Source organism: Humulus lupulus, chromosome 4 (genome assembly GCF_963169125.1).
Source record: "Humulus lupulus chromosome 4, drHumLupu1.1, whole genome shotgun sequence".
Taxonomy (NCBI): Eukaryota; Viridiplantae; Streptophyta; class Magnoliopsida; order Rosales; family Cannabaceae; genus Humulus; species Humulus lupulus.
Genome location: NC_084796.1, coordinates 230800945 through 230820436, shown reverse-complemented (window position 1 = coordinate 230820436; position 19492 = coordinate 230800945).

The window sequence follows — 19492 nt, the reverse complement described above, 5'->3', positions numbered from 1 at the left end:
AAACAATTTATATGACCAAGAAAACAATCCAGAAACATTATCATTCAATACTATTAATCATGCAACAAATATGTATATAAATATACAATATATTTATGTAGAATATATAAACACAAAAAAATCAAGAACATAAACTTTTACCTCTCGAAGCCTATCAAGTGTCCTTGAGTCTTTTCGTACTTTTAACGATCTTCCTATCCAAATCTTTGAGCACTGAAACCATGATCTTCAAGAGTGTTCTCTACACCTCAAGATGTGTGTGGTCATATAGAGAACATGAGTTTGTATTTTAGGAATCACACGAATTTATCAACAGATGAGAACTTGGATTATGGTCTGAGAATGACTAGAATAAAGAAGAAGCAAAAGAGAACTTTTGTCTAACAAAAACTCTAAAAACTATTATGAATTGTGTATTGTATTGTATTGTTCTATCTCTTTTTTATCTTCTTATTCTATATCATATATATAGAGATTTATATTACTTTATTATTTCTAATAATAATAGGAATATAATATAATACTAATGATAGGAATTGATTTAGGTAAATATCTAACTTACCAAACTTCAAAACATTATTTTCAAATTATTAAATAATTCAATAAATAAAATAAAAACTATATTGATACAATATGAGTACAAGTGGTACACGCATGGCACAGTCCTTGGACTGTGTCAAGCATGTACTGCTTTTCCCTTTTTAGGGATATTGCATTTTCTTTTATTTAATTATTTAACTAAATCAATCTCCCACAAAAAAAGTATTTATCTTTTTAAGGAAAAGCTGACAACCATATTTCAAAATTTAAATTCTAAATTCTAAATTCAAATTGATGATCATCATTATCGTCATCTTTTAAAATTAAATAAATCAAAAACTATTTTTGACTTACCAATTTTATTTTCTCCAACTCAAATAAAATTATTAAAAATTTTATTTATTTATTTATATATATGAAATTCAAAAATTTATATATTTAAATTAATAAATATATTTTTTAAATTAATATTTAATTCTAAATTAATTATTCAACCTCAATTATCCTATAATTGCATACTTTACCCAAAGAATAAAATTCTTCTCAAATTCCAAAATTACGGTTATATCCTTGTATAAATTCTTACCTTGATATGGTGTGGATAGGGCCACCCTGGGGACCTATGGACCTATAATATCAAGCTCCAATAAATATTACATTATTAATCAAAGCTCTTTAATTAAATAATCATATTTATTAATCTCATGATTACCCCACTAAAAATATAAGATTGAACTCTTGATAATTATAGACATATATTTACTGAGTACTTTATTAAGAATAAATTATCCATTGATATAATCATTACATACAACATTAATCCTCTATTAATGGTTCAAAATTAAAAGGAAATAAAATTACTATTTTACCCTTTTATCTATATCTTGTTCCTAGAGTACCATTGACTTTACTACTGAAGGTTGTGTCACAACAAGTTTTTGACATGAGCACTCATAACCTTTTCAGTTCCAAAAGTCAATCCAATAGGGAACCATTATTCAATCTATTAGAAGGTATGTATTTCATATCTGTTAAACTACGTCCCCAACAATATACATCATTGAGTCTCCAAAACAATTGTTCTTAGCCTGATCATTCTGACAAATCTTAACGCATGAATCAAAGGATCAGATGACATATATAGGAGTTCGTAGTAACCCCAGGATTAAGATCATCGTGTATATGATCATCGTTTGATGTGTTTGATTAATACTATGAAACAGTGTTTAAACTAGTATTAACAAATCACATCTGGTCCAGTTCTACATACTTTCAACATGCAAAATACCTCCACTAAAGTGTCCAACTACACTAGTAACCCGGATCTAGGTCACATGTATTCATAATACTAGTGGACTGTACTAGCAGTAATTAATCTAAAGATTCCATAACTTTATTTTACTGCAAACAGTTTAAGTTTATTATCATAATATCGATCCTCCCATACCACTACAAGATTAAGACCACATAGATAAACTTTGGAATTTTCTGATATTCACATAATATTATCATATAATACCGGACATAGTCTATATATATAATAATTAAATTCAATTATTTATTTCATTTAAAACATTTGTCAACTACAATTGTTTTAAGGGCACTATTCCCAATAATTTACGGATTATCTGGATAAATGCATCATAGTGTTTAAAGACGATATCCTTATTTATTCATGAATCGAGGAGGAGCACGAGGAACATTTAAGGTTGACCCTTCAATGATCGAGGGCACACAAGTTGTACGCAAAGTTGAAAAAGTTTGAATTTTGGCTTTCTCAAGTGGCGTTTCTAGGACATATAGTAAGCAAAGATGTCATTAAGGTGGATCCAATTAAGATTGAAGTCGTACGAGACTTGCCCAAACCAAAGAATACTTCAAAAGTGTGGCATTTTCTTTTGGAAATGTAATTACGTACACATTAAGGGAGGTGAAGGCCTATGAGAAGCGCTACCCAACAAATGTTATAGAGTTGGCAGTGGTAGTTTTTACTCTTAAGTAATGGAGACATTATTTGTATGGAGATAAATGTAAAATTTTTATTAATCATAAAAGTTTAAAATATTTCTTCACTTAAAGGGAGCTAAACATGAGCAACGAAGATGGATGGAATTAGTGAAGGACTACGATTGCGAAATTCTGTACCACCTAGGAAAGATGATCGTTGTAGCTGACACCTTAAATCGTAGAAGCCAAGGACAAGTCTCAATGCTAAGGAATGTTTAAGCAAAACTAGTAGAAGAGATGGATCGAGCTGGCATAAAATTTATTATTGTTAGACTAGCTAATATAGCTCTATATTGAACTCTTTTGGAGAGGATTAAAGAAAGACAAGGTAAAGATCCACAGTTAGTAAAGCATGGACAAGGGATTCAGGATTGAAGTGCTAAGGATTTTACTATTAGTAAAGGTGGAACATTGAGGAACAAAGGACGAGTGTGTGTACCTGTAGACACAGAGATTAGAAGGGAAATCCTTGATGAAGCAGATACAACCCCTTATTCGCTTCATCCAGGGACTACAAAGATGTATCAAGATCTGAAAATTTTATATTGGTAGCAGTTGAATGATGAAAGACGTGGTTGAGTAAATTTCCAAATACCTTACATGTCAGCAAGTGAAGACAGAGAATCAATGACCAGCTCGGTTACTCCAACCATTAAGTATTCCTGATTTGAAAAGTGAGCATATTACAATGGATTTTGTGGTAGGACTACCTAAGACCACAAGGCATCATGACTCGATTTGGGCAGTAATTATCATTATACAAAGTCTACACACTTTATAGAAGTTAAGGAATTCTTTAATTGGGGTTGTAAGTACAGTTTACTAAGTATCATGTTGATACAAATAATCTAGATTCGGGTTATTGATGTGGTAAGACATCTCAGTAAATGTGCTTTATATAATATGATTATATATGACATGGACCGATATGAATAAAAGCTTTATCCAAAAACCATTTACTAATAAAGACTTGTAATTCATATCATAACTGATGATCATTTATAGATCAACCTAAATCCTAAGTGTTCATGAACTCCTATTCTTGTTTATTAAATCATTTGATTCATTCGTTAAGGTCTCTTCATAGAATGAGGCTAATGACTTTTGTTTTGGAGATTTAATATCATGGATGGCTGGGAACATGCATCAATAATACAGAATCTAATCTTTCCTAACAGATCATATATTGTTTCCCTTAAGGGCTAATTCTGGAACTGAATGATTTTGAGCTCAAATCTATAATTAGATTATAGATTAATTATTTACTAGTGAATTAATGGTACTTAAGGAATAAGAAGTAAATTAGAAAGGTATAATGGTAATTTTTCCAGTCTGATTTATGATCTAATTAATTAGATGGTTGAACTATTGTAAGATGGTTATATCAATGGACAACTTAAAATAAGATTTCTATAAAAGTATATCTATAACATAAAGAGTTCAATTCTGAATTTATATTGGAGAAATATCATAATTAATAAAGAGTTTAATTATTTATTCTTAATTTATTGGAGCTTAATGTTATAGGTCCATGGTCCCTGAAATGGCTCAAATAAACACTGACAAAGATAAATACAAAAATGGGCAAAATGACTTATTTGATAAGCAAAATATTTTTCTATGCACTAAACACAATTATTGTATAATTATGTGTAATTAATTAATAAATTGATTTAACAAAAATATAATTAATTTTGAATTAATTTATTTTTGGGAGTTTTGGTATTTAAATAATGATGAAAATTGGGAAAAATCACATGCCTTCCCTGACATGTGGTGGACGTGTAGCACAGTGCACAGTCACTGTGCTACACGCACAAGAAGCTCCTAGAAGATTCTTGGTTCACAATTTTAGTTATTTAAATATTAAATAAATAATGAGATATTGTAATATGATTAAAATATTATTATTTAAACAAAATCTGATAACTGATTAGTTATTTTTAAATTGTTCTAAATAACTAATATTTTATTTTTAATATATGGGATATATTAAATATAGGAGATCAGTTTTTCAGAGTGATACTTTTTCAGTGATAGAAAATAGATCGTGAAATCTCCCTGAGAGAAAGAGAATAGTGCTACAAGAAGATGCATGAGTCCGCAAAGCAGTTGGAGCAAGGAGAGATGACTATGAGAGTGGGAAGTGGAGCACTTGTTTCAGCTAAAGCATGTGGAATACTCCGTTTAAATTTCAAGAACAATTTTCTAGAATTGAATAATGTTCTCTTTATTCCTGAAATTACTAGAAACATTATTTCTTTATCTTTGTTACATGAACAAAATTTTGGCATTTCTTTCTATATTAATGTAATTTTTATTTCAAAGAATGGGAACAATATTTGTGATGCAAAACAAAGAGACAGACTGTACATGCTTAATCCAATTGAAAAATCGCTCAATAATTATGAATTATTCAATGTAGCTAAACCACAAAGTAACAAAAGACAAAAGGTTTCTAAAGAAAATGAGACGTATCTTTGGCACTTAAGATTAGGTCATATTAGTCTAGATAGGATAAACCGGTTAACTAAAGATGGACCCTTGAGGGAACTAACAGTTGGAACCCTACCGGTTTGTGAATCTTGTTTAGAAGGAAAATTGACAAAACGATTTTTCACTTCAAAGGGAAATAGAGCCAAAGAACCACTAGAGCTTATACAAAGTGATGTATGTGGTCCAATTAACATTCAAGCTCGAGGTCGTTATCAATATTTTGTCACATTTACTGATGACTATTCTAGATACGGTCATGTTTACCTAATGCTTAATAAGTCAGAAACTATTGATAGGTTTAAAGACTTCAAAGCCTTAGTTGAGAAGCAATTAGGTAAATCTTTAAAGACACTCCGATCTGACCGTGGTGGTGAATATTTGGATTCTGAATTCAAAGATTTTTTGCTGGAGCATGGTATTCAATCCCAACTCACAGCACCTGGAACACCACAACAAAACGAAGTTTCAGAGAGAAGAAACCGGACCCTGTTGGACATGGTCAGGTCTATGTTAAGCTACTCTTCACTTCCCTTATCGTTTTGGGGATATGCACTTCAAACATCTAATTACATTTTGAATGTAGTTCCCTCCAAAGTTGTGACAAAGACACCACTAGAATTACAGAATGGAAATAAACCTAGTTTCTGACATTTCCGTATTTGGGGTTGTCCTGCTCATGTGCTAAGACCTAAATCTGGAAAACTGGATTCAAGGTCTGAAGTGTGTATGTTTGTGGGCTATGCTCCAGAAACAAGAGGCTGATATTTCTATAGTCCAAGTGATCAAAAGGTATTTATTTTGACTAATGAAACCTCTTTAGAACACGACTATATGAATGATTTTAAACCTCGAAGAAAAGTAGTTTTACAGAACCTAATAATACATAAAATTTCATCTCTATCTTCTTCATCAGTTAATGATAAAACAACCAAAGAAACCACAATTCTTGAAAAGGAAAAACTAGTGCAACGTCGTAGTGGGAGGATTGTGAGACAACCTATTCGCTACGAACATGAGGCACACGTTCTTGTATCAGTTACGGAAAAGGATGATCCATTGACTTTTAAAGAAGAAATGGAAGACCCTGATGTTGATAAGTGGTAAGCTGCCATGAATCAAGAAATGGAATCAATGTATTCCAATTCAGTCTGGGAACTTGTAGATCTGCCTGACAATGTCAAAGCCATTGGATGTAAATGGATCTACAAGAAGAAAAGGGGTGCAGATAGAAAGGTAGAGACTTATAAAGAAAGGCTTGTGGCCAAAGGCTACACACAGAGAGAGGGTGTAGATTATGAAGAAACATTTTCTCATGTAGCCATGCATAAGTCCATTCGCATAATTTTATCCATAGCTGCAATCTATGATTACGAGATCTAAAAATGGACGTCAAGACAGCCTTTCTAAATGTCCAACTTGATGAAACCATATATATGGAACAAACAGAAGGGTTTATTAAGAAGGATCAAGATCAAAAGGTATGCAAGTTGTTGAAATCCATATATGGATTGAAACAAGCATCGAGATATTGGAACTTAACATTTGATGAAACTATCAAAACATATGGCTTCGAACAAAATGTTGACAAAGGATGTGTTTATAAATATATCAAAGGGAAAGTTGTGGTTTTCTTAGTTCTTTACGTTGATGATATCCTACTCATTGGGAACGATGTAGAGAAATTATCAAATGTAAAGAAATGGTTGGATGACAAATTCCAAATGAAAGATTTGGGAGAAGTGAGCTATGTTCTAGGCATTAAAATTCTAACTAATAGAAAGAACAAGCTCTTGGAACTTTCACAAGCAAATTATATTGATAAAGTGCTTGAAAGATTCTCTATGGAAAATTCCAAAAAGGGTCAATTGCCGACCAGACATGGAATTACTCTTTGCAAAGATCAGTGTCCAAAGACACCACAAGACCAAGAGGACATGAGAAAGTATCCATATGCATCAACTGTAGGGAGACTAATGTATGAAATGTTATGTACTAAAATTGACATATGTTATGCAGTAGGAATTGTCAGTCGTTATCAGTCAAATCTAGGTTTGGAACACTGGATTGCAGTGAAACATATTCTCAAGTATCTCTGGAGAACGAGGAACTATATGCTAGTATATTCAGGTAGTGACCTTGAACCTACTGGATACACTGACTCAGATTTTCAATCAGACAAAGATAGTAGAAAATCTACTTCTGGGTTAGTATTCACTCTTGGTGGTGGAGCAGTTGTCTGGAGAAGCATTAAGCAATCCAGCATAGCTGATTCAACCATGGAAGCTGAATACATAGCAGCTTGTGAAGCAGCTAAAGAAGCAGTTTGGCTGAAAAAGTTCTACACGGATCTGGAAGTGGTTCCAGAAGTAGAGAAACCACTTGTTCTTTACTGTGACAACAGTGGAGCAGTGGCCAATTCTAAAGAACCAAGAAGCCACAAGAGGGCAAAGCATATAGAGCGCAAATACCACTTAGTCAGAGAAATCGTACATAGAGGAGATATGTCCAGTCTAAAAATCGCATCAGAACACAACCGGGCAGACCTGTTTATGAAGACACTTCCTGCAAAGCAATTTGAGGGTCATGTACGTAATATGGGATTGAGAGAAATGCCTTACTTGCTTTAAGTACAAGTGGGAGATTGTTAGGAGTATGTCCTAAAAGCATGTACAAGACATTTATTATTTCAATGAATAAATAAATACAATGGTCTATTATTATTATATTAAGATTATTCAATTATTGTTTGAATAATTTTTTGTAAATATCAGAAAAAATTACTAAATCCTGAGCATTCATGAACTCATGTTCATGTTTATTAAATCTTTTGATTCATTTGTTAAGGTCTCTTCATAGAATGAGGCTAATGACTTTAATTTTAGAGATTTAATATCATGGATGGCTGGGAACATGTATCAACAATACGGAATCTAATATTTCCTAACAGATCGTACATTGGTTCCCTTAAGGGTTAATTCTGGAACTGAATGATTTTGAGCTCAAATCTATAATTAGATTATAGATTAATTATTCATTGGTGAATTAATGGTACTTAAGGAATAAGAAGTAAATTCGAAAGGTAAAATGGTAATTCTTCCATTCTAATTTATGAACTAATTAATTAGAGGGTTGAACTATTGTAAGATGGTTATATCAATGGACAACTTAAAATAAGATTTCTATAAAAGTATATCTATAACATAAAGAGTTCAATTCTGAATTTATAGTGGAGAAATATCATAATTAATAAATTAACTATTATAATTAAAGAGTTTAATTATTTAGTTTTAATTTATTGGAGCTTAATGTTATAGCTCTATGGTCCTTGAAATGGCTCAAATAAACAATGAAAAAGATAAATACAAAAATGGGCAAAATGACTTATTTGATAAGCAAAATATTTTTCTATGCACTAAACATAATTATTGTATAATTATGTGCAATTAATTAATTGATTTAACAAAAATATAATTAATTTTGAATTAATTTATTTTTGGTAGTTTTGGTATTTAAATAATGATGAAAATTGGGAAAAATCACATGCTTTCCCTGGTATGTGGTGGACGTTTAGCACAGTGCACAGTCACTATGCTACATGCACAAGAAGCTTTTTGAAGATTCTTGGTTCAACAATTTTAGTTATTTAAATATTAAATAAATAATGAGATATTTTAATATGATTAAAATATTATTATTTAAACAAAATCTGATAACTTATTAGTTATTTTTAAATTGTTTTAAATAACTAATATTTTATTTTTAATATATGGGATATATTAAATATAGGAGATCAGTTTTTCAGAGCGATACTTTTTCAGTGATAGAAAATAGATCGTGAAATGTCCCTGAGAGAAAGAGAATAGTGCTACAAGCATAGGTCACTGTTCTTCACAAATTTAGGTCCAAATTTTATCAGATCTCATGTGTTGAGAACATCTGATAAATAGATGTTGCCTATTGTTTTGTATAACGAGCCCACACTCGTTCTTTGTGTGTTGAGAACATTTTGGAAGATCCTGGTGTGAGATCTCAAGGATTTTTGCCGTACAAAAAGATAGCAGCAAGGAAGGACTTGAGGTCATTTTCTATTCATCTCTTTGATTCAATATATATATATATGTATGTGAAGAAGTAGGTCTAGAATTTTGATTGTTGTTCCGCTGCGTATAATCTCTGATTTGATTATTAATTTTCATGTTTACGCTACGTTAATTGCATGCTTATGATATGTTAAAATGCTTGCTTATGGTATCGTGCTCGGTTGCACACTTGACGAGAATAGTGTTGTTCTATGGATGGAACGATGCCACTATGGTATGTTATGTTAATTATATTTTTATATGATTAATTTGATTGTGAGTACGCTATGCTATATTCATGTGTTGTTTTATGAATAGATACTATTTATAAATAAGAATGTTTTTATTTTAAGTTTCCTTAGTCTACGTTGGATGGTTGTGTCCTACACAACTCGTCTTAACACTCACAGGTACTCTGTGTTGTAGGTAATGGTAAAGAGTTAGCGATGCAGCTTCAGTGGATGGTGTACATGTTCAAGATTTGGCGACCCTAGGGGTCGGGCTACATGGATTATGTTTTCATTTTAGTTTTATTTCTTTATTGATGAAAGGCGTTTTGTTTAATTCGAAAGGCTTTCATATGAAGAATTGAACTATTTATTTTATTTTCATTCAAAGATGAGATTCTAGAGTTTCTTTTGGTTTTAAAGGGTGTTAATTTCCAAATTATTAGTAAAGTTTATGCAATTTAAATTTTGAGAACCATTTTCTTATTTAAATACATTATAAAAGTGCACGCACGTGACGCTCTAAGAGATTAGGGTGTTATAGTTTGAAAGAGGATTCCTTTGTCATTTCCATTAGTCCGAGCTTCACAAACCTTTTTTTAATTGTAGTTAAATGACTACTACCCCTATATGTCACTCGCCTAGGAAAGTGATCTTTAAACGGAATAGGCAACTTCGACATCTGCATTGTAACGCCCTGGATAACCAAGACCGTTACATTGTGTGTTTAAAGTAGTGCAGGACTTGCTAATCAAGTCATTTAAATGAAAATGCGATACTAAAGTCGTAAACAAGTTAGGTTTAAAATATTTTCGTCATAAACGAATAATTCTCATTAAAATAAACATTTAGTACATGGGATCCCCAAAATAGGGTTTAAAGAACATATTTACAGGATTTCCAAAAGTTATAAACAATCGAGGCCACTCTAATGGCAAAATACACATTTTAGGTTTCTGTCCCTGTACAACCCCTCGACCGTGGCGGCCGAGCAACTGACAATGTACACCTCGCCCCCAGAGCTCTCCAACCCATGCTTGATCCCAATCAATACCGATAACCAGATAATTCATGAAGCATAATCAAATATTCAGCAATCCACAACATTCACATAGTCAGCGATAGTAATTGACAAATCAACAGTCTATTAACCAAGTATTTAACATGCCATAACCATCAGATTAACACAGTAAACATATCATTCAATAAACAGGGTTGACGTCCTTAGGCCACACCCTCTGTTTAAGTCACTTCTTCCGCTCACTTAGGTCGAGTCCAATGTTCAACCCACTGACTTTGGCTCGCTTAGGCCAAGCTCAGTGATTATTTAATTAACCTCAACTACCAGTGGCTGAGCCGCGTCCTTGTGTGCCAATATTAATTCCGGTACTCTTAGGCCGTTTATTTCATACTCACATGGCATAATACCATCATACAACATTGTATACAAGTATAGGGAACTCTTAGTCCCAACATAACCACATAACCGGGTGCGGTTTTCTTACATTTAATTCCAAGAGGAGAATGCGAAATGGTTCCAAGCACGATCCTTTGCTTCGAGCCATGGCGATAAACCTACTCACAATCCATAAATGGTACTTTGATGATTTTAAATTCCAAAGGAAAATCCATGGACCAAACTCACGCTCTCGGGACCTCTAATTCCACCAAACGAAGTGGTGAAACCGTCCCCCCGAGCCCCCAAGCAAAACCCTAAAAAGTACCTAAAAACCAAGTTCTGGAGGCAGGGTAGCGTTATAGCGCTACCAGAGGGCGCTACAGTGCTACAAATAGAAACTTAAGCCCCCCCAGAAACCTAGCCTAGCACTCTAAACCTAGCGCTACAGTACTAGCATCAGAAATGACAATTTCTGGCTTTCTCCTTCGAACTTCCCCGAGCCAAAGCTCCAAAAATCCAACCTTATCATTAACCAAACTATAAATTGAGGCCAATAAATCACTATATCTCACCCACATCAACATAGTAACATCAAAAATTAATTAAGAACCTCACCAAATACAGAAATCAAAACTGAGCCTTGAAGCTCAAGAATCCTAACTAAAACCAGGGAACTTCTGAGAAGATTGAAAGAATTCTTACCTCAATGGTAGCTAATTCATCAGCCTCCATCCTCCAACCCTTGTGCTTAGATTCCCAGACTTCCCAGTTGAAACCTCACATCATCTTAGCTCAATTCTATACAAATAAACTAAGTTCATCAACTATTTTATACCCAGAAATCTAGCAAAAACTCAAGGTTGAACTGAAACTCTTACCTCAATTTGGAGCCAAATTTTTAGCCTAATTCCCTTGCAATTACTCCAAGGATTAGCCTAGGCTCCATTTGATTCTTAGCTTCAAATTCCCCAAGGAAGAGTGAGGTTGAGAGGAGAACGTGAGAGGGAGAAGGGTGAGCTGAGAGAGAGTTTTCTTTTCCTTTCTTTCCTTGATCAATTCCACAATGTTCTGTTTTGTTCTAAAAAAATTCTATATATATATATATATCCTTAGACTTAGGAAAAGACTATTTTTCCCTCCCAAATAAAACTAATCCTTTACTCAATCTAAAGGTATAATAGTCGTTTGTTCCCAATTCCCGCTAATTCCTCGAGTGTCCCTAATATTTACCACTTAAATCCCATCATCCAATTAGTCACCAATTATTTATCCAATGTCTAATAATTCCCAATATATATTATAAATTCCTAGAAACACCCCAAGCTCCCCCGAGCTAGACATTAAATCTCGTTGTGACTATTTCGCCAATTCGCTCCCCAGGACTGTATCAAGCCATATGCTGCAAATATATCTACATAATAATGTGGTGTCAATAATTTATCACACATAATTACATTTATGCCCTCAATGGGACAAAATTATTAATATGCCCTTATAAACAAAACAGGGCCCACATGCATATTTAATACTCATAAACATGCACTTAATCATCTCCATATAATCATATAGTCATGCATGCCACACAATCATGCATTAAATCATTTATTCACATAAATACCAATTATGCCCTCCCTGCACCCCTCAAGCCTTGTTAGTAATTTTGGGTCGTTACAACTATCCGCTTCTTATAACAATTTCGTCCTCAAAATTTATTCAAACACATCAGGTAACAAATCTCACACCTCTGACCATAATACCAGAGTCAAATTCTTTACCTTTTATTCTTAACACTCTTACTAGAGTGACAATCCTTCTCCATAAGGTTTTATCTTATGACTATAATTTTATTAACCTTTCCTTGCCCAATAACTTTGCTGGAAGCCCAAGGTCTGCTTATCTCATTAGCGATAATTTTTTGTTTTGTTACCCTGCTTCTTCAGTCTTAGTATCATCAGTGTAGTAGTCGTTCACATTCAGCTTCTAACTAGAAAGTAGTCCAATGCATCCTTGACGAACCTAGATGTGACTTGTTCATATCGTTTATGTACTATCTGATTGTCGAAATTACCTGTGTTGTTGAAGCATAAGTCAATTAAGAACCTTTGTTGGTAATCCATCATACCCCACTTGGTACAAGTAATAATTCCTGAAATGTCTCTTTCCTTGATCCTCAGTTGGTAATAACCAGATCAAAGATAAATTCTTGAAGACATTGTCCTGTCTTGTAACCAGGCATTTAAACTCTTCATCCCCAATAGGCAATGTCAACGAGTCCCACGATACAATGCTCCATCTAATCCATCCCTAAGTCAAATACTTTTCCAACTAACCAATAATTCTTTCTGCCAAACTAATACCATTCTTCATACTGTCCCCGATACGGAGTCCATCCATACTAAAATTCTATAGTGTACCCAACAACTCCTTACTTATCCATTTGTATCCCTACTGATCAACTCAGTTTCCATTCAATCCAACTTACATACTTCAAATTATGTCCCCTAAAATCCATGGTCATCCCTTATCTAACAAATTAGCTCTCACTCAAGCCCATATCCAAGCTCCCATATGACAAGCTTAATCACTTTCATTACGAACCCCTTGTACAATAAGATTGAGACATATACTTCATATCTGAATCTCTCCTGGGAGATACTCAACACCGAACTCTTTCAGCTCATTATATAACCAAGAATGAGGATGTAATGCCCCGAATTTCCTAATAAGGGTTAGGACCTTGATTAGGAGGCCGGGAGGGCCATAATTGAATTATGATGCTATTTAATGATCATATGCATGTGTATGTGAATTATATTATAATATGATTATAAATGCATGGATATGGGTGTATTTATAATTATAAGGGCATTTTGGTAATTTGGCCCGTTGAGGGCGTAATTGTGTATTTTCGTGCATGTGGGTGAGTTATGATTGGTACCACATTATATGTGGATTTGTTCAAGCCTTTCAGCATGAGACGATCATGAAATGCAAGTGTTCGGTCTAGTCATAACGGGTTTAAGTTCGGGGCTCGGGGTGAGTCTCGGGGTGATTTCGATGATTAGAGAATTACTGGAAACTAAATGGTAATGGGGTATAATTTATTGGTGTTTGAGAATATTGAGAATAGCGGGAATTGGAGAGTGTTAATTATGATTAACGAAATATGTGCGAAAGGATGGTTTTGCCCTTGATGGCTATTAAGGCTTTATTTTAGACTTGAGGGCATTTAGGTCTTTTACCCCTAAAGGATTTATATCAGACATTAAGGCTGTAGAAGAGTAACAAAAATAGTCCTATTTTCCCTTTTCTCCCGATAGGTTTTCTCCCTCATTTCTCTCTGAATTTTCAAGCTTCTTTTTGAGGAATCAAGCCAAGGAACAAAGCTAGGATAAACTAAGGTTATGCTCCACCATTGAAGAGGGTGTGTTGCTGAGATTGAGGTGAGTTTTTAGCCATTAGAACTCTTGCTTTTACACTATTTTCTTAGTTGAGTTCCAGCTGGTTTTTGGGTTGGAAAGTGGGGAATTGATTGGAGTTTTGGCTAGGGTTCTTGGGATTGTGATGTTTGGGACATATGAGGATGGTATTTGGGTTCATTTGGGACTGAATTTGATGTTTGGAAGCTTTTGATTTGGGTTGGAAAGGGTAGAATCGAAGGAGGAGATTTATGGGAATTTGCTGGCTGAAGGTAGCGCTACAGCGCCCAGTGTAGGGCGCTACAGTGCTACCTGCAGAGAAGGCTAGGGCGGTTTGGTTCTGAGTATAGTGCTGGGGTCCTAGGAGGGTGGTGTTGTAGTGCTACCCTGTTTCTTCAGAACCCTGTTTTGGGTGTTTTTAAGGGTTTTTGGCTCGGGGTTTCAACCCTTATGGCCCGAGATTGAATCTACTCACTGCGTGGGCATGTTTCGAGGTCCCGAGAGTGGGGTTTATGTCAAGACCCTATCTTGGTTGATTTTCATTAATCGAAGATTGTATTTGGTTATGACTAGGTGATCGCTAAAGGATTAAGGATCGATCGTTCTCAAGGGTCGTTCTTGTTCTAATTCTCGCTCGAACCGGAGGTAAGAAAACTGCACCCTATGTATATGTGACATGCATGGTTATTCTTGATGCATGTTGGATGTTTAAATGTAATGCACGAGAAACATGTGATTAGGACATGCTTTGTATACTGAGTATGATATTGTTCAGAGCGTGAGCCTCTGTGTTTATGCATGATCCTAATTGTGCTAGTATTTGTTAAGTAAGCATGTTGAATGCCCTGTATTCGGATATTGGATATGTGATATATGTTTGGTGGCATTGCTTACTTGTATATGGCACTGACTAGTCAGGGAAACTGACCTAAGAGTCAGAAACGGCATAAGCGTCCTGAACGCGGGGCTGAATGAAGATTAGATCTAATCGATATCAGCGTTGAATGACCCTAAGGCATTAATGCTGGACCGACCCTAAGGTCGATGAATCTTATAAGTGCTTGGCTAGTCTAGGACTAGTTACTTAGAGCCAAGGCCTAAGGCCTAGGTGACTGCTTGTCACATGGCTAGGGAACGTTGTTCCAGGGTTATGACTCTATGGTCATGAGGAAGGTTATGTTGGTGACTAGTCATCATGCACTTATCCTATCTAAGCTAGTGAAAGGATCACTTATCTACTCGATAGGTTTATGCTGGTGACTATTTCACCAGATACCTATCTTGTTTAAGCTAATGAAAGTATTACTTATCTATAAGCCTCGGTGACCCTATCGTCACATGGCTATTGGGAACGGAACCCACCTCAGTGACTAGTACAACTGTCACTTTTCTATTTGGGGCTAAAAGCCCTGGATGACTATTATGGTCATTGGTTGATGTGTTATACTCAACATTACGTGGATTTGTTTGCTTGCTGGAATAGGGCTATATCTGCTAGGCGTGTGCCTTATGATTTGATGACATGTTATTACTGTTCATGAGCATATTAAGTTTTCTTGCTAGGCTTCAGCTCACGGGTGCTATGTGGTGCAAGTAAAGGCAAAAGAAAGCTGGACCATCCTTGAGTTGGAGAGCTTAGGTGATGAAGTGTACATATGCGGCTGCTCAACCGCCACGACCGAGGGTTGAAAAAGGAACTATGGTTAAACCCTGTTTTGCCGCTTAGATCGGCCTGTTGTAAATATTTTCTTGTAGTAGACTCATAAATTATATTTTTTTTGGGATCCCAATGTATACAGTAAACGTTCTAATAAAACGTTACATCTTCACCAAAATTTTTAATCCCTATACCGCTAATCATACTTAGTTACACGATTTTGGCCAAATGACTTGATTAGTGAGTTTAGCATTGGTTATAAGGCACACTGTAACGGTCCCTGGAGTTTGGGGCGTTATAACTTTGGTATCAGTGCAAGCCAAGGTTTATGGTTCCTGAAGACAAGCCAAGCATGTACACTCGTCACTGAAGATAGCTTCACTCAGGGAATGGTAACTATTTCTGTAGTTATGTGCTTAACTGCTTAAATAGAATGTAAATGCTTTACCTGCACATTGTATTAGGGAGCATGAGATTCTGATAGAGTCTAAACTCTTGATTATATGATTATATGCTCAGTGAATATATGTATATGAATGTGATCATATGATTACTTGCTCCATGAATATATAACTGTAATATTTGCATGCTGGAGTTGGACGCATGGTGTGAATGTTGGAAGAGCAGGGATTATGATTGATGTATGAATGCCATGGACGTGTTTGTAGCACTACAAGTGGTTAATGATTGTGGTGTGGTATGATTTATCCCGTGGGGAAAGTTTTTGATATGCTCATCATGATTAATGGGTCAAGTTATTGACTGCAGATTCAATCAGCAGGTTTATATTCAAGGCAGATAATGAGGCCTGGTGGTGGTTATACAGGGTCTGGGTGTTACAGCCAGGGTTTTAGTTCTTTATCTACTCCTATGAATTTTCAGCAGATGCTCACAGATCTGCAGTTAAGATTGCAGAGGTGGGAGGAAGAGATTATGTGTTTGAAGCAATAGCGGAATCTGTTGGGGAGGACCTCTTCCTTTGCTATGCCAGGAGTGGCATCAGCTTTGGCTTAGCCTGGGGTTGAGAATAGATGGGAATTTCTTTGTGGAAGATTCCAGGATTTTTACCCTCTAGTCTTCGAGGGAGGCCTAGATCCATTCGGAGCTGAGCAATGGATAGGCATGATCAGTTCCATTCTAGACAGTATGGGGCTGGTAGGTCACGATAGGGTGATCTGTGCGACATATGTATTGTGGGATGATGCCCGGACGTGGTGGGAAATAGTATCCCAGACACGAGATACAGCTGTGATGGACTGGAAAGAGTTTAGGCAGCTATTCAATGAGAAGTATTACTGTGATGCAGCTAAGACTGCTAAGATGAATGAGTTTCTGAATCTCGTTCAAGGAAAGGCAACAGTAGCCGAGTATGTTAGTAATTTGATGGGTTGGCCAAGTTTGCTTTTTATATGGTACCCACACACATAGCTCATTTATTTTGTTATCCCACCAAACCCCTATTACAGAGAAAAAGATCTCAGCGAAACCCAAAAAATACAAACCTCTTTCTTCTGTCACATTCAGTTTGTCACTCTCTTTCTTCTCTCACGATTCCGTTTGCCACTCTCATTTCATTGATTCTCTCCAACCTCCACAAGAGAGTGCTCAAACCACAAAGACGTTGTTCTCCTCCACTGGTGGTCAGATCTGTCTACTCCAACCTCATGAAGTCGCTCTCCACCCGATCGGCTCGACTTAGCAAACATCGAAGGTACTCTTTCTTCTCCCGACCTCACTCTGGTAATGGTGGTTCAACTTTTTAATTAACCATTCTTCTCTCTTTCAACATTCCTCCATAATTTTTTGGCTCCACAAAGAGTGTTTGTGTGTGTGCATGAGCATGTGTTTTGATTCTCTTTCATTAAAGATAATCCACTGATAATCGGGTGGTTATGGGTGCATTCGTCTATTATGTATAGAAGTAAAATAACATAAGAAATCTGTATTAGAAACCATGCAAATAAATCTCAATAGTTGAAGGGAAAATATATCAACAGATAAAAAGGATAAGACCAAAACTTTGATCAAATTATATCACCCAAAAATCCCAATTTTCTGCATAAAAACATGAACAAAAAAGTTAAAAATACAAACTTTGTGACTCGATCATGGGAAACCGGACAAACTTAAGCTCACAAAAGTGCTCAAGAATCTCTTAAGCTGCCATCATATTGTCTTCCCTGATTATATGCTCTACCTAAAATGACAAAATCTCAATAAGATCAACCATTCAAATATAAGTGAAGAAAAAAAAACCAGAACAAGAAATTATACCCTAATTCTAGCAATAGCTTCTTGACCAGTCTCAAGAAGCTTGTTAACGCCTCGGCGCATCTGCTTTAGCTGCATCTCCCTTCTGTTTCTCAACAACTTTATACGTGGAATTGTCAATATCAGCAGGGTTTTGCTGTAAACATTAGTACAGATTCACATCAGAATGCCAACAACTTATGAAGTAACTCTCTAATGAAATCGTTTAAATGAAAATTGTTGCTATGAAAATCAAAGCAAAATTCTTTGTTTGGTTGCTATGAAAATTATGCATTAATTAAGATATTATCAGCAATAAAAAACTTGTCTATAATAAATAAAGCGATGGTTCTACACACATATATTTCATCTCAAGAGGCAAAATCTCTGTTTGGTTGCTAACAAAATATATGACAAAAAATTTGGATCCTATTGTCCTAGTTTTGGATCTCATAATTCTCATTAACCCAGAAATCAAAATTGAAACTTCACAATTCACTACACAAAAAATATCTTTAGAATAAACAAAATTAGATACCATTTTGCAATATCTTTCTCAAATGTATAGATTAAGAAGAAGAAAAATATAGATTTTCAAATAAGAGAAGTTTTGGATCAGTTATTCATGTATTAATATGGAAAGAAGAAAAGAGCACCAGCTTTCTGAAAAACAAACTTAATTTACGGAAAAAAAGCAAAATAAAATAACATTAAAAAAAATACTAACATGATCTACATCCCATGGTATTGATTGTTTGATGTTTTTTTTACTCATGGTTGTTGTTTCTATTTAATGGAAAAGGTTAAGGGGTTTGCGTTTGTACTTTTGTGCATGATTTGATCTGTTTTTGTTGTTTTTAATCAGGTCGACCCTTATATGTTTTAGTTGTGGTTGTTTGTGTTTTCATAAAATTAATAAGTTTTTTGGTGTTTTGGATCATATAGATATTCATTTGAGTTTAATTTGGTTTTGGTAGAGGTTAAGTGCATTTTTTTTCTTGTTTGTTTCTCTACTCATATTAATTCCAAATTCGTTGACTGATTATAAGTTTTATTAAATTCAAACTGGTTGTTTGGTTGTAGAGGATTTCATCTTTCAGGTCTTTTAAGTGTAGTTAAGTTATAAACTCTTTACTTATTTCTAACTCTAAATATAATTCACAGCGTTGACTTTAGATTTCCGTGTTTATGTAAAGAACAATTAGTTTTTAATCTCTGTTTCTTTAAACATATGTAGCTATTTAGTTTTTGCAGGAATACTAATTTCAATCTTGCTTATGACTGATTTAATATTAATATGCTATAGGCTATTAATCCAACACTTCTTGAAAGTGAAATTATTCTCAGAATTTCTGTTTTAGGATTTGGATTTTCTTATTTTGGGTTTTTTTTACTGATGACAGGATTGATGATGAGAT